The 17,123-nt window shown below is 40.2% G+C and overlaps 1 long non-coding RNA gene and 1 pseudogene across 1 annotated transcript in view; one reads left to right on the forward strand and one right to left on the reverse strand.

Annotated features, from left to right (window-relative positions):
• The window catches only part of LOC147357274 (uncharacterized), a 35,138-nt gene extending 19,441 nt beyond the window's left edge, over nucleotides 1-15,697 (forward strand). Inside the window, exon 2 of the long non-coding RNA XR_015141426.1 lies at nucleotides 15,169-15,697. This is a non-coding gene — a long non-coding RNA (uncharacterized LOC147357274). The remainder of the gene's footprint in view (nucleotides 1-15,168) is intronic.
• A 193-nt stretch (nucleotides 15,698-15,890) lies between these two features.
• On the reverse strand, nucleotides 15,891-16,916 carry LOC147357275 (ATP-dependent RNA helicase DDX19B pseudogene; annotated as a pseudogene).
• Between the last annotated feature and the right edge of the window lie 207 nt (nucleotides 16,917-17,123).

A 17,123-nucleotide genomic window follows, 5' to 3' on the forward strand; every position in this document is an offset into this window, starting at 1 on the left:
AAAGGAAACAGACATTTAGGACCAGGAAGCAAGGAGAGTGCCAAACAAGATGAAGTCAGAGAACCACACCTAGATACATTGTAACTAAAATGACAAAAATTAAAGAGATATTACTAAAAATAGCAAGGGAAGAACAGCTAGTTACAGGATTTCCCTGGTGGAACAGTGGATAAGAATCAGCCTGCCAGTGTAGGGGGCATGGGGTTTAATCCCCAGTCTGGGAAGATTCCACATGCCTCAGAGCAACCAAGTCTGTGTGCCACAACTACTAAACCTACTACTACTAAACTACGAAACCTAAACTACTGAGTCTGCATAACAACTAATGAAGCTTGTGCCCCTAGACCCTGTGTTCTGCCACAAGAGAACCCATGGCAATAAGAAGCCCTTGTGTCGCAGCAAAGAGGGGCCCCTGCTCCCCACAACTAGAGAAACCTGTGTGCAGCAACAAAGACCCAGCACCACCAGAAATAATAAAATAAAATATCTTTTTAAAAAAGCTAATTACAAACAAGGAAACTCCTGTAAAATTCACAGCTGAGTTTTCAGCAGAAACTCTGTAGACCAGAAGGGAGTGGCACAATGTATTTGAAGTGATGAGCGGGAATAATGTACAACCCAGACACTCTACTCAGCAAGGATCTTGTTCAGATTTGGTAGACAGATCAAAAACTACAGACAAGCACAAGCTAAAAGAATTCAGCATCACCAAATAAGCTTTCCAAAAAATGTTAATGGAAATTCTCTAAGCCAAAAAAGACAACAACTAGAAACATGAGTATACAAAGGGAAAAATTTCATCAGTAAGGGCAAACGTAAAGTAAAAGTAGGAAATCCTCCATGCACAAAGCTACTTGGAAGGTTAAAAGCAAAAGTAGTAAAATCAGCTATCTCCACAATAATCAGTTAAGGGAAACACAAAACAATTAGATGAAAAATCTAATCAAAACAATAGTCTTGAGGGGAGGAGAGTACAAATGCAGAATTGGCAAAATGCATCTGAAATTAATAGATCAGCAACCTAAAATAATCATATATATTTTTATAAACCTCATGGTAAACCAAAAATCCATAATAGATACATATACAGAAAAAGAAAAATGAATCCAAACATAATACTAGAGATAATCATCAAATCACAGAAGAAAAGAAACAACAGCAAAACCCCACAAACAACCCCAAAACAATTAACAAATGGCAGTAAGCACATATATATTGATAATTAATTTAAATGTAAGGTGAATTACATTTAAATATAAACAAACTAAATGCCCCAATCAAAACACATAGAGTGAATGAATGTATACAAAACTCGTATATATGCTGCTTACCAAGAGATTCACTTCATATCTAAAGTCACACTCAGACTGAAAGTGAAGGGATGGAAAAGGTATTGCATGCAAATGGAAATGAAAAGAAAGCCAGGATAGCAAAACTTACATCAAATAAAACAGAGTTTAAAATAAAGACTGAGAGGACTTTCAAGATGGCAAAGGGATAAGACAGCGAGATCACTGTCCTCCCCACAAATATATCAAAAATATATCTGCATGTGGAGCAACTCCTACAGAACACTTCTGGATGCTAGCAGAAGACCCCAGACTTTCAAAAAGGCAAGCTAATCCCATAGAATGAGGTAGGGCAAAAGATATAAGAAAAAATAAACAAAGGATTTTGAATGCACCAGTGTCTTGGGAAGAGAGTTGTGAAGGAGGAAAAGTTTCCACACACTCAGAAACCCCCTCACAAGTGGAGACAGAGGAGAGCTTCAGAATTTCAGAGAGGAACAGAGCAACAGATGTTTGGATGGAAGCAAAATGGACAGAATTCATCACAGAAATTGTTGCCAACGTGCACTTCCCAGTGGCCTCGGTATTTGCATGTCCCCCGCGATAAGTGGGGGTGGGGTGCTGAGGCTCAGGCTCCGAGGGTTGGAGCCCAGGCAGAAGACCGGGATTGGCTGTGTACTATCTGGAAGTGGCAGTATGGCACAGATGAGGGGGCCAGGAAAAAGCCTGGCCCTGCCAGGAAGGCAGGAGATGATTGTCGCTGGAACCCTCTAACTCCACAAGCTCGAAGGGCCCCGCCTTCATGCGTGCCATAGGTAGTACAAGCCTTGGCTGTGGACTGCGACTCCAGAGATTGATATGCTGCTGGCTACCACCAAAGCCTGTGTGAGTACCAGAGGCATGGGACAAAACACCGACGTGGTCCCAACCCCAAAGGTAGCAGCTGCCACCAACCTGTGAACAAGCACAGGCCACTGCCCACAGCTCCCTGGGAGCCCGAGCAGCCTGGCTCTACCAAGGGACTCACAGTCTGGGGGCAACTCCCCTGAGGGGGTGCACGAACCACCTCAGACTGCAGTAACTTCCCACAGACCTCGGCAGCAACAGGCAGTCCCCACAACCCCCAGCTGTTGCTGCTGTACTCCCCCATCTCTCCAGCCCGACTGAGCAAGCGAGTCCTAATAAACTGCTTTTGCGCCCTTTTGTCTGGGCAGGGAACAGATCTGGAGAGCGGCCTACAAACAGAAGGGAGGTCAGATCGAAGCTGAGCAGAGGCTGTGTGACCAAAGAAGAGGAAGGGAGTTGGCTCCTGCAGTCATAGGCGCATTGGTTAAATCTCCACAATTTGCCTAAGACTGTGGACTTTGCGGGTAACTGTGGACTTTGGAAAAAAGTACAAGCTGGAGTAAGGCCACATCTGAGTCTGAGCTGACCTCACAGCAGCCGCAGCAGGTCCAGAGACCGTCCGAGAAATTGGAGGACTTTTGGGGTGGGCAGATTGGCTGGGGCTTGAGGACACAGCCAAGGACAACGGAGGACATTCTTCTTACTACAACTCTCTCTCTCTTTTTTTTTTTTTTGTATTTTTTCATTTTCACATTGTCCTATTGTTCTTTTTCATTATTCCTTTAATTTTTATAATTTACTTTTTCTTTTTAAAAAGTTTTTCTTTTAAATAAATTTATTTTATTTTGTTTTTTCCTATTTTTGCAGTACTCTTTAGTTATTTTGCATTTTTCCATGTTTTTAATTTTGTATTTTGCTAGTCTGGTTTTTAGTATGAGTTTTCACTTATAGGTTTGTTTATTGGCTTGACTGTACTCTTCTTTTTTTGGTTCCTGTTTTTATTCTTTTTTTTCTTCTTTTTTCCTCTCTTAATTTCTCTCTGTGACTGTGTGTTTCTTTGGGTGTTCTTGTCTGCTGAGTGTTGCTTTCACCATTTGTCTTGGGGTTTTATCTGTCCATTCTTTTTCTTTGTTTGTTTGTTTCTATGTTTGTTTGAGTTTCTTTTCTTCTTTTTATTTTTAAATTCTTTTTTCTCTATATATTTTTTTCTGTCTTTCTTTTTCTCTTCTTCGCTGTGTGGCTTGAGTAGTCTTGGTGCTACAGTTAGGGGTCAGGCCTGAAGCTCCAAGGTGGGAGACCCAAGTCCAGGATGGTGGACCACCAGAGAACTCCTGACCCCATGAAACATTAATCAATGAGAGCTCTCCCAAACGCTGCCACCTCAACGCTAAGACCAGGCCCCACCCAAAGGTAAGCAAGCTACAGTGCCAGAGGCTTTATGCTAAACCTTGCAGCAAAAGAGTAACACAACACTGCCCACTAGCAGATAGGCTGCCTAAAGCCATAACAAGCCCACGGACACCCCAAAACACAGCACTGCCCTTCAGAGACAGAAGATCCAGGTCCACTTATCAGAACAGAGGCACCAGTCCCCTCAACCAGCAAACCTTCCCAAGGCACTGGTACAATCCCAATCACAGGGAGGACTGTGAATAAGAGGACTAAAGACCTGAAACATGCAGAAAGGCTTCAAACAGTAAATTAAACAAAATGAAAAGAAAGAAAAACATGTAACAGATAAAGCGCATGTGTGGGTGCTAAGCTGCTTGAGTTGTCCAACTCTGTGCAACCCTGGACTGTAGCCTGCCAGGCTTTTATGTCCATGGAATTCTCCAGGCAAGAATACTGGAGTGGCTTGCTATGCCCTCCTTCCAGGGATCTTCCTAATTCTTCTGGGGATCTTCCTAATCCAGGGATTGAACCTGTGTCTCTTATGTCTCCTGTATTGGCAGGTGGGTTCTTTACCACTAGCACTGCAAGGGAAGCCCAACAGATGAAGGAACATGGTGAAAACCTAAAATATGAAACAAATGAAGAGGAAATAGGCAATTTATCTGAAAAAGCTTTCACAGTAATGATAGTAAAGATGATCTAAAATCTTGGAATTAAAATGGAGACATAGATAAATAGAATGGAGGCACAGATTGAGAAGATATAAGAAATATTTAACAAGGACTTAGAAGAAATAAAGACTAGACAATCAGCAATGAGTAACACAATAACTGAGGTTAAAAATACACTAGAGGGAACCAACAGCAGAATAACTGGGAAGAAAAGGAAGCTGGAAGATAGAATGGTGGGAATAACTGAAGCAGAGCAGAATGAAGAATGAAAAGAAATGAGGACAGTTTTGGAGACATCCAGGACAACATTAAATGTTCAAATTATATGGGTCCCAGAAGAAGAAGAGAAAAAGGATGTGAAAAAGTATTTGAGAAAATTATAATTGAAAACTTCCTTAACATGGGAAAGGAAATAGCCATCCAAGTGCAGGAAGCCCAGAGAGTCCCATACAGGATAAACCCAAAGAGAAACACACCAAGACACATATTAATCAAACTAATGAAAAATAATAAAAAGAAAAATATTGAAAACATAAAGGGAGGAGCAACAAATAACATATAAGGGGATCCCCATAAGGCTAACAGGAGATCTTTCAACAGGAATTCTGCAGTCTAGAAGGGACTGGCAGTCTAGAAGGGATTGGCAGGATCACTTCAAGTGATGAAAGGAAAAAACCTACAACCAAGGTTATTCTACCCAGCAAGGATCTCATTCAGATTCAGTGGAGAAATCAAAAGCTTTACAGATAAGTAAAAGTTTAGGGAATTCAACACCACCAAATCAGCTTTACAACAAATGCTAAAGGAACTTCTCTAGACAGGAAACACAAGAGAAAGAAAAGATCTGTAAAAACAAACCCTAAACAATAAAGTAAATGGTAATAGGATCATTCATATCAATAATTACCTTAAATGTAATGGAAAAGACAGACTGGCTAAATGGATACAAAAACAAAACCCCTGTATATGCTGTCTACAAGAGACCCACTTTGGACCTAGGGACACATACAGACTGAAAGTGAGGGGCTGGAAAAATTATTCCATGCAAATTGAAATCAAAAGAAAGCAGGAGTAGCAATACTCTTCAGATAAAATAGACTTTAAAATAAAGACTGTTACAATAGACAATGATAAATTTTACAATTTATAGCCGGGGAATATAGCCAATACTTTATAATAAGTAGAAATAGACTATAACTTTTAAAATTGTGAATCACAATGTTGTACACCTGAAATTTCTGTAATAATGTACATCAACTATATCTCAAGAAAAAATATACAAAGGACTGTGAATTTAAGTGCTGTATCATTTTTTACCTATTAAATCAGCAAAGATTATGGAGTGAAAGTCAAGTTGCTCAGTCGTGTCCGACTCTTTGTGATCCCATGGACTGTAGCCTACCAGGTTCCTCCGTCCATGGGATTTTCCAGGCAAGAATACTGGAGTGGGTTGCCATTTCCTTCTCCAAGGAAATAGTAATTCATGATTGAGGGTGCAGGGAAATGCCACTCTCACAACCTGTTGATGATGGTATAAACTGATACTTCCTTTTTAAAAAATTTACTTATTTTTAATTGAAGGATAATTGCTTTACTGATACTTCCTTTTGAAATCCAATTTAGCAATATGTTTTCAAAACCTTAGTTTTACAACCATTTTGGCAAGAAAGTTCACATCAAGTTTTTAAAATATTAAAATAAATATTAAATTAAAAACATTAAGAATGTTTACCAAGATTTTCTACAAGATTTTTCATGAAACCTAGTAATTGGTTGAAATCTAATGCTGACCAATAGGGCACCAGATATATAAGTTGTTTATTGATACAGTGGATTACATTTTAGTCGTTAAAAATAATGTTTTAGATGGGTAGTTATAGGAAGATCTTCACTCTATATTTTTAAATTTAAAAAGTGAATTATAACACAGTATGATTATCACGACTCCATTTTTATAAACTGATTTATGTAAAGACCTAAAACATATGTATATATATCACCAGTTGTTTCTAAGTAGTGGGATGACTTTGACTTCCATGACTATGATTTTTAAGGTTGCCTTCTTATGTAAATTTAAAAAATATACTATTTTTATCATGAATACAGTGGAGCTGGCACTTACATACACTAACAGGAATGTAAAATAATACATTCAAGGGTGTCAATGGGCAATATGTTTTACAATTATTAAATTGTGTGTATATTTTGGCCTAGTCATTCTAATTCTTGGAATTTATTCTAAGAATTAGTCATATCTATGTATAAAGATTTGTATGCAAAAATTTTCATTGGATTTTATTTATAGTGTCAGAAAATTGGAAATAGCTTGAAAATTGAACATAAAAGGGTTGGTAAAATATGTTATGGCACAGGAATCTGAAAAAGATGGCATAGATAATCTTCTATACAAAGCAGAAATAGAGACCCAGACGTTGAGAACAAATGCACGGATGCCAAGGGGGAAGGTGGGGATGGGGTCAATTAGGAGATTGGGACTGACATGTATGTACTATTGATAATGTGTATAAAATAGACAACTAATGATAACCTGTAGTGTAGCAAAGGGACTCTGCTCAGTGCTCTGTGGTGACTTAGATGGGAAGGAAATCCAAAGAAGAAGGACACATGGTGATATACATATTTCTATGTCATTCTCTCAAATCATCCCACCCTCACCCTCTCCCACAGAGTCCAAAAGTCTGTTCTTTACAACTGTGTCTCTTTTGCTGTCTTGCATATAGGGTCATCGTTGCCATCTTTCTAAATTCCATGTATATGCATTAATATACTGTGTTGGTGTTTTTCTTTCTGACTTACTTCACTCCGTATAATAGGCTCCAGTTTCATCCACCTCATTAGAACTGATTCAAATGCATTCTTTTTAATAGCTGAGTAATATTCCATTGTGTATATGTACCACAGCTTTCCTATCCATTCGTCTGCCGATGGACATCTGGGTTGCTTCCATGTCCTGACTATTGTAAACAGTGCTGTGATGAACATTGGGGTACATGTGTCTTTTTCAATTCTGGTTTCCTTGGTGTGTATGCCCAGCAATGGGATTGCTGGGTCATACGGCAGACATAGATGTAAAGAACAGACTTTTGGACACTGTGGGAGAAGGTGAGGGTGGGGTGATTTGAGAGAATACCACTGAAACATGTATATTATCATATGTGAAATAGATCACCAGTCCAGGTTCAATGCATGAGACAGGGTGCTCAGGGCTGGTGCACTGGGATGACCCTGAGGGATGGCATGGGGAGGGAGGTGGGTGGCGGGGGTTGTTCAAGATGGGGGACACAGGTACACCCATGGCTGATTCATGTGAATGTATGGCAAAAACCACTACAATATTATAAAGTAATTAGCCTCCAATTAGAAGAAATAAATTAATTAAAATATATATATATTAGAAAAAGAAAAATATAAAAAAGAAAGAGGATATATGTATCTGCATAGCTGATTCACTTTGCTGTACAATAGAAATTAACACATTATTGTAAAGCAACTATACTCTAAAGTTTTTTTAAATATTATGGCACAGAAATTGGTTACATATATTATGGCCATTATAAACTGCATTGTATGTTCATTACAGCACTATTTACAATAGCTAGGACATGGAAGCAACCTAGCTGTCCATCAGCAGATAAGGAAGTTGTGGTACATTTACACGATGGAATATTACTTGGCTATAAAAAGGAACACATTTGAGTCAGTCCTAATAAGCTGGATGAACCTAGAGACTATTATACAGAGTGAAGTTAAGTCAGAAAGAGAAAGACAAATACCATATGTTAACGCATATATATGGAACCTAGAAAGATAGTACCGACAATGCTATGTACAGGGCAGCAAAAGAGACATAGATGTGAAAAACGGAGTTTTGCACTCACTGGGAGAAGAAGAGTGTGGGATGATTTGAGAGAACAGCACTGAAACATACACATTACCATATGTAAAATAGATAGCCAGTGTGCATTTGATGTATGAAGCACGCACCCAAAGCCGGTGCTCCGTGACAACCTGGAGGGCTGGCGGGGAGGGAGGTGAGTGGGGGATTCAAGGTGGAGAGAACACATATATACTTATAGCTGATTCATATTGATACATGGAAGAAGCCATCACAATCCTGTAAAGTAATTATACTCCAGTTAAATAAATAAATTTTAAAAAGAAACCATATTGTAGAAGACTTTTTAATGTCACAAAAATGTTAGTGGTATGTATGTGTTATGGTAAGTAGAAAAATCAGATTTCAAATGATATGTATATACAGAATGATTCTGATTTTGAAAAATAAATTATATTATTAAAAGTAAAAAAATTCCTTCTTATGATTTATCTGTATTTTATGCTATCTCTTCAGTGAACTGGAGATACTTTTGTATAATATATTTAATTTAAACAATATGAAGAATTATAAAAATGCAGCATATTTATGTTAGCATTTTCTAAAAAGACCACTTTAGTAGAGTTGAAGTCATGAGGCTAAAACATTTTTAATAATAATAATTGCTACTATTAATTTAATAGTTACTGCAGTCCAGACACTGCAAAATTCTTTGTATGTCCTTGTAATAACACTACCAAATAGGAATTACTGTATCCTGACTTCAAGGATGTTGAGAGTGAGGCTTAGAAAGATTAAATGACTTGCTCATGGTCACCCAACCAATAGAGGATGGAGATAGGATTTGAATGCTGATTTGTCTTTTAGATTCATGCTCTTGACTTTATACTGCCTTCATTCTCAGTTAAGCAGTTACAGATTATTTAAAAATCAGTTATTTTAGTGCCAGTTATGTAATTTGGTGTATTATCTAGACCTCTTTCTTTGTTCTTTCTTCTCTGCTATCTTTTTACAAATCTTACTCCCCATGATTGGAAAATGTGTTCTATGCTTGATACTCCTGTGAGAGATTTGATACAGAGACATGTCAAAACTGTTTGTATTCAGGGTTTGGGTTATCCATTTATATTTGAATCCAGGTTATTCTTATCTCCTTTTATCAGTAGTCACTGAGAGCACTTTTGTATCAAAAGCCTGAAAACACTATCTCTCTCTTATATCTCTTAGATCTATGTGATAGATTCTGATTTTTTCTCTTTTACATAAGCTTGATTTTTTTTTTTTTCCTTCTGACTGTAATAGGGAAGAGCAAATCTGACTCCATATTGGATCTGTTCCTTTTACTTTAACCTGTGTATTCTATTGCTTTTGTTACAAGTTAAGAATGTTGCCTATAGCTTGAAATATACATGATAGTCTTTTCTCAAGGCTCTGATCTTTAAAGGTATAATACTTACCCACTCATATAGAGATAAAGAGTTGCAGAACAGAGAATAACTTTGTCTTTCAGGAGGTTTACAGGAGTATCATGACATGACCTACCTGGACAGTTGCAAGAACAAAGGATTCTGACACCAAAATATTTGCAACAACCAACCACACCCCCTCCACTTTTAGTATAAAAGAAGCCTGAATTCTAATTTGAGAAAGATGGTTCTTTGGGACACTAGTCCATCATTTTTTCAGACTCTGACTTTCTGAATAAATCATTATTCCTTGCCCCAACTACTTATCTCTGGATTTATTGGCCTGTCGTGAGATGAGCAGTATGAGCTTGGCCTTGGTAACATCTAATATGTGTTTACTTGTTGAAAAATTTCCAGCCCTCATATCAGTTTGAATTAGCTGAAATCGAGTGGCAGTGGAGAGTGGGGACATCGAGCCATGCATTTGTAAGTCTTGGCTGCAATCCCTTGCAAGTGTTGACAGAGCAGTGAAACTTGGGGCAGCCTTATAGTCTGGAGCATCTGGAAGTCTATAAAGTGATGCTAAAGCGAGTAGCCACATCCTAGTTACTCTATACCCCTTGCTTTATTTTTCTTTGCAGCACTGATCATTACCAGTAATTATAGTTCCATATGTTTGTTAGTTTATTCTCTGTCCCCTCTCTGTCTCCATGGAAGCAGGGACAATCTTACTCATAACTCAGTCTTCAGTAGGATAAGTGGAATCCTACTAGGATTCACCTAGAAGAATGTCTGGATATAGTCTAGGCATTTAGTAAGTATTTATTAAATCAACAAATAAAAGAACTGTGACAATGAATGACACAGAGAAGAGATAAGAAGAAAGATTGTGAGGGGAGAAAAACTAGGTAGGAAGGTTATGGAGGTAGGTTTAAATTAAAGATTTCCCCCAAGTGACTGTTCTGTCCATAAACTAGACTCCTGCAATATTTTCCCTATTTAAAAGCAACAAAGTCTCCATTAGCAAAAATGTAGTTGTGAAGGTTAAATGAACACAGTCCACAATGATTTTACACAACTATTGTATCCACAAAATTGGAAAAAAAATCTTCAAAGTCCTTAGGTGACCTCAGCTATTGTATCACCAAATTCCAGTTAAGGCAAACAAATCCACAGCATGTCTCTGCCTGCTGGGTGGAATTCTCGTCTTCTTTCCCTCTTTGAGAAGTTCTAAAAATGTGTGATTAGCAGTCAAACTTCAAAGCAGAGAGCCAGAGGAGGGCTTGACAAGAGCAACTTGAAAAGTATTTGAAATCTCTCTGCCAGTAACTAGTTAGTATTTTACTCAATTAAGCTCTTTTATGTTCTTCTCCTATTACCTGCATTTATCCACAAATTGCAAGCATCATTTTAGTTCCTTTCTTTCTGTGTATTGACTTGTTCAGCTTCCTATGAGTCAGTTTGCAAAGGGAAAGGGGGAACCAACATTTCTGAACTCCTATTGTACCAGGTATGGCACTGAAAACTTCATATGGATCATCCCATCTAATCTTCACAATACTCTGAGAGGGAGATGGCATTGAATCCATTTAAGAGATTAAAAAATTGAGGCTCAAAAGGTAACTGTCTTGCCTAAAATCACACAAATAATGACTGGCAGAGGCAAGATGCAAATGAATTCTGCCAAAATAACACCACAGTTCTTATTGGTGGTGGTTGTGGTCAGACACTTCAGTTGTGTCTGACTGTTTGCAACCCCATGGATTGTAGGCCACCAGGCTCCCCTATCCCTGGGATTTTCCCAGCAAGAATACTGGGGTGGGTTGCCATCTCCTTTTCCAGGGGATCTTCCCAACCAAGGGATCAAAACCACATCTCCTGGATCTCCTGCACTGCAGGTGGATTCTTTGCTGCTGAGCCACCAGAGAAGCCCACAGTTCTTATTGGTTTGTGGCTATTTATGGGCCCTGTGCTGCACATCAGCCTTGCTTTGTTAAATGTTTTCTTGCTGAATAGTTAAATTTAACAGAGTATTATTGTAGGTGTACCATTGTCTACTCTTTTGGTAATAGTTTTTCCTCCCCTTTTATCATATACATATATAGTCAGTCCTTTTCCTCCAAAGAATTCAGTGATCTTTGCACTTTTAAAATGCCTGAAAATTCCAGACAGAATATGATCAAATTATGAGACGTTGTATAGTCTAAAATGGCATTTCTGTCCAGTCTGATTCTTCCCCAGGTATGTGGGCCCGTGGGTGGCAGTGGTACTGTGTAATGTTAGGGTAGCAAGGAGGTAAGTAGAGAGAGAGGTACAGATGGCTCTCTTAGGTAAACCTCAGCGTGGGATGAGGGGCGCTCTAAAGGACATCGCTTTCTCCCTACCTGTCCCCACACTGGTATTCCTCTGGTATCCCTGAGCAAAGCCTAGAAGAAGCTTCCCTGGGCTCAAGGACTAATCACTGACAGAGGTTTCCTGACTGTGCTCACCCACTGTGATGCTCTCCTGTCTCTTCTGTGCTGTGTGCTCCCCCAGCTCCACACTCTGATGTCAGGGTGGCAGGTTTATCAAAATGTTTCTTACCTCCCCAAACCAGCGCATCCTTTTTGTGCCCCCCATAATCTGTGCGAGAAGCCTTCAAGTCATCCTGGACTTTCCTAATGCTCCAATATTCAGTTAGTCACTAGCTTCTGTCATTTGTATTTCGTTTTTTACTTTTTATTTTGTATTGCTATATAGCCAATTAACCATGTTGTAGTAGTTTCAGGCAAACAGTGAAGGGACTCAGCCATACATATACATGTATCCATTCTCCCCCAAACTCTCCTCCCATCCAGGCTGCCACGTAACACTGAGCAGAGTTCCCTGTGCTATACAGTAGGTCCTTGTTGGTTATCCATTTAAAATAGAGCAGCGTGTACATATTCATCTCAAATTCCCTAACTAGCCCTTCTTTTCATCCTCCTCCCTGGCAATCATGTGGACATTTGAAATTCTAAAGCTTGTACTGAGTCTGTCCCATCCATCCATCCAACCATCCATCCATCCAACCATCCATCCATCCAACCATCTATCCATCCAACCGTCTATCCATTCTTGTGTGTCTGTTGTGTTCTAGATGTTGTATAAGATGCTGTGAATTCAGAGATGATTGAGATGTGGACCTAGTTTTCACTTTTACATTATAGCTCAAAACACAAGCCAAAATTTCATTACCTAAAAATTAAGTTTCTACACTTCAGTATGGTGGCGTTCAGGGTTCTCTACTACCAGGACTCCAGGGCCTCTCCAGAGTCCAGTCCCACACCTGTCTCCCCTCATGCGGTGTTCCCATCAGACTGTTCTGCGACCCTCCACACCTCTACCCTTTGTCTGTGCCCAGACTGATTCCCCAAGACTTTACCTACTGAAAACCCTACTTACGCCCTAAAGCTCAGCTCAAAGGCCTGCACCTCTTTGAAGTTCTCTCCATCATCTACTCAGAGTTAGTACTTTTTCTTCTTGTTCTCACAGTGCTTGTGCCTCAAGAATAGGATTTACTTCAATTAGCTTGAGATAAAGCATCATTATCATTGTTGCTCCCCTACTAGATTAGAGACACCTCTAAGGCAATAACTTGATTCATTCCACTTACATGGCTCAGTAAATCTCTTGTTGGCTACGACTGTTCAGCAAAGAAAAAAATTATGGTTATATGATATTCATATTGAATTATCTGATATAATTCAACTTAATTCTTAATTCTGTTCCTTTTTCCTCTACCTCACTTTCCTCTTGGTCCCTAGTTCCTCCATTTTTGGTGTATAAATTTGTCCTCATCAAGTGATTCTATTGAGAGAAATATTTGACTGCCACCGACCTTGGCAGGAGGTACCTCACATCATGTGAAAAGCAGATTCATCCTGGGTTCAAATCCTGACCCATCATGTGACCTTGAGACTATTAAGTTATCCTTTCCATACCTCAGCTATAAAAACGGTAGTTAATAAGGCTCACCTTATAGGATAGTTGCAAGTATTAACTGAAATATATATGAAGCATGTAAAATAGTGTGTGGAACATAGAAAGTACCCAATAAAGGTTAGACCTAATACCATTTCCAAAAAAAATGCTGTGATGACATTTAGATTCTATAAGAACACAAGGCAGAATAATAACATATAGTAAGTTCCTTTGAGTGTATAAAAACATTTCTTGGGTAGTATGATTCAATTAGTGAATCATTTGTGAATTAATTTTCTCAGTATATTATACTTCAAACTAAATATTACTCAAGAATGATGACTTAAAATTTGAAGCATTTGGCATTAACTTTAAGGCTTATTAAAAGAAAACTTACATACTTTCTACTTACACCCTGTAGCTCCTCTTCCTCACTTGTCTTTCTCATACCTCTATATGTCTTAGTCATTTATCCTAGTGAGGAAGTCTTTACTTTCTTTGCTGAAATCTATGTTCCGTATCAATTCTTCGGTGCTCAGCCTTCTTCACAGTCCAACTGTCACATCCATACATGACCACAGGAAAAACCATAGCCTTGACTAGACGAACCTTTGTTGGCAAAGTAATGTCTCTGCTTTTGAATATGCTATCTAGGTTGCTCATAACTTTCCTTCCAAGGAGTAAGCGTCTTTTAATTTCATGGCTGCAGTGAAGAAGGCTGAGCGCCGAAGAATTGATGCTTTTGAACTGTGGTGTTGGAAAAGACTCTTGAGAGTCCCTTGGACTGCAAGGAGATCCAACCAGTCCATTCTGAAGGAGATCAGCCCTGGGATTTCTTTGGAAGGAATGATGCTACAGCTGAAACTCCAGTACTTTGGCCACCTCATGCAAAGAGTTGACTCATTGGAAAAGACTCTGATGCTGGGAGGGATTGAGGGCAGGAGGAGAAGGGGACGACAGAGGATGAGATGGCTGGATGGCATCACTGACTCGATGGATGTGAGTCTGTGTGAACTCCGGGAGTTGGTGATGGACAGGGAGGCCTGGCGTGCTGCGATTCATGGGGTCGCAAAGAGTCGGACATGACTGAGCGACTGATCTGATCTGATCTGTTGTTCCTTATCTTTGAAACAGCCTGTTCAAACATTCTGTTGCTCCCAGAATTCTTTTCTGACTGATCCTACCTCACTCTAAAGGCCCAAAAGGTGGAAGCCCTAAGGAGCTTACATCTGCTGCTGCTGCTGCTAAGTCGCTTCAGTCGTGTCCGACTCTGTGCGACCCCATAGACGGCAGCCCACCAGGCTCCCCTGTCCCTGGGATTCTCCAGGCAAGAACACTGGAGTGGGTTGCCATTTCCTTCTCCAATGCATGAAAGTGAAAAGTGAAAGTGAAGTCGCTCTGTCCTGCCGGACTCTTAGCGACCCCATGGACTGCAGCCTACCAGGCTCCTGCGTCCATGGGATTTTCCAGGCAAGAGTACTGGAGTGGGGTGCCATTGCCTTCTCTGGAGCTTACATCAATTGTCACATTATTTAGCATTTGTTTGTCATACTATTTATAAATAGTTTAAATCAGTCTCATGTATGTTTTGCCTGTAATTAGATATCCAGTTCTCCAAAGGCTGTGTTATTTTGCCCCCAAGATTTTTCATCCCACTCTTTGCAGTGAGAAACTCTTGATGAGAAGATGCTGAAAAAACAAAAATTGTTTTTTCATTTTGTTTTGTTTTGAGTCTAAACTCCTTTAATTATTGCCTTTGTTTATAGTTATTTCAGGGTTGGTGAGGACAGGACTTTGGATGGTGAGGCAAAAAATTTCTTCTCTTCTTACAAGACTGCGGGGAAGGCTCAGAGTTGGCCGGAAGCATGAAGAAGACTCAACAGAGTCAAGCGCCCACTGGGGAAATGTGGGGCCGTCTGTTGGTCTCCACAGTGTTTGTAATGTGACAAGGAAACCACCTGGGGGCTGGCATCCTCCCCTTTTCTTCCTGGGGAAAGATCTGGTCCTAAAACCCAGAAATGGCTCCAAGGAAGGTCTGAGATTGGAGTAATGCTCGTCACAGAAGAGCCATCTTCCAGGCCTGGTCCTAGATAAAGTAACCATTCTGTATCAATGAACTGAAGAGGACTCCTCTTGACTGGGGTTTTAGATTTCTCTTGCAACTCAGTTTCATCTCATCTTTGCTCTGTCGCTCTGTGGGTACCAACAGCCTTGGCCAACTTTGAGGAAGTGCACAGTACTATTATTTGCTCTGACTATTCCACACGAAGATTCCAAATAAAGATGAAGCAAAAACTTTGGCAATTATTCTTGCCTTAGACAGATGAATGGCTATAGTCCGCCTAGTCCCTTGATTGCACCTGTCTGTATCCTGACCACTATGAACATAGATGTTCAGAATATATGTTCAGGGAGAGAGCAAGTACCATGGTGTGGAGTTCCTCGGGTGGCTAACTTCTGTCCCTCCACATCAGCATGTCCGGTCTGTCTATGCTCTTATTATGTGGCTTTGGTTCAGGATGATCATGCTGTGCCTGCTGTCAGCCATGTTCACTGCCCAGCTTTTCTTGTCAAAGAGGCCTGTATGCCTAACGCAGTGCAAGTAGGTCCCACTGTCCAGATTCCTGTCCTTGTAAAGGGAAAGGTCAGTGATGATGATGACAGATGCCTGTTTAACTTCAGGTTATACATCTGTATAACAACAATAAGGGCATACATGTTGGTGGCCGCCAGAACCTTCTCTTTACCATCTCAGGCACTCAGTTATGGCAGCCCTCTGCTCCACCATCATTTCACCACATTTCACCTGGTTGCCTTCTTTTGAGAGCCCTGCTGTCAGCCACGTGTTTTAGGGGACTGGCAGCAGATGGTAGCTTAAGCAACGGTGATGGCCCATGGAGGCTACACAAGGCCTGCAACTTCCATGTCCATTGCTGCACAGCATGTATTACTGCTGCACGATGTCCACTGTCTCCTCCTTCCGCTTCAGTTGGATGTTTGATTCTGGGACAAATTTCCATAGAGTCTTCAACAGTATTAGGGGAAAGCAGCATCTGGCAGTTGCTGGGTAGCATCCTTTGGATGCAGGTGCTCTGATCTTGACAGTGGTGAGTAGCTATCATCATGTCAACTTCATCCAGATCAAACCTTGATCTTGGAGTCCATGAACTTGAGCTTGTAGTACCAGACCAGAATTGTACCAGGGATAAGGTGCTCCCTGATCTCTGACCCTGGTGCCCAATTTATTGCCTTGAACAGCATAAGCTATCTTGAGTTCAGGGAAGATTTTTCCTTCTGCTCAATCACTTTTCCCATTTGAAAGACCAGCTTATAAGTCTGGGAGAGGCACAGACAGTGGGGCATCCAACTGCACGACTAACACAAAGGCAGCTGTTTTAGCTGCTCCAGACTAAGACAGGGCAACTAAGTTCTGCAGGGCTTCAGCAAATGTCAAAGGCAGCGTGTTCTCTTGCATTTTGGATGGATAGATGAAGCCCATGGTATAGACTCCTCACAAGACTTACTGAGTGTAGGGAGGAGTTTGGATCTTGTTGTAGGTTTTCACCTGGTTTGTGTTATCAGTAGAGTTGCTTCTGATCAGCTTGTTGAGTAAAGAGGACAACTCTGGCCTCTTTCTGTCCTTCGTCTGTCTTCTCTGCATCAGCGTTGCTCTTGTTTCCTGCTTGTCCACTGCTAGGGCCCACAAGGAGGCCTTGAGTGG

Source organism: Bos grunniens, chromosome 15 (genome assembly GCF_055505025.1).
Source record: "Bos grunniens cultivar Pamir isolate PY7600 chromosome 15, Bosgru_T2T1.0, whole genome shotgun sequence".
Taxonomy (NCBI): domain Eukaryota; kingdom Metazoa; phylum Chordata; class Mammalia; order Artiodactyla; family Bovidae; genus Bos; species Bos grunniens.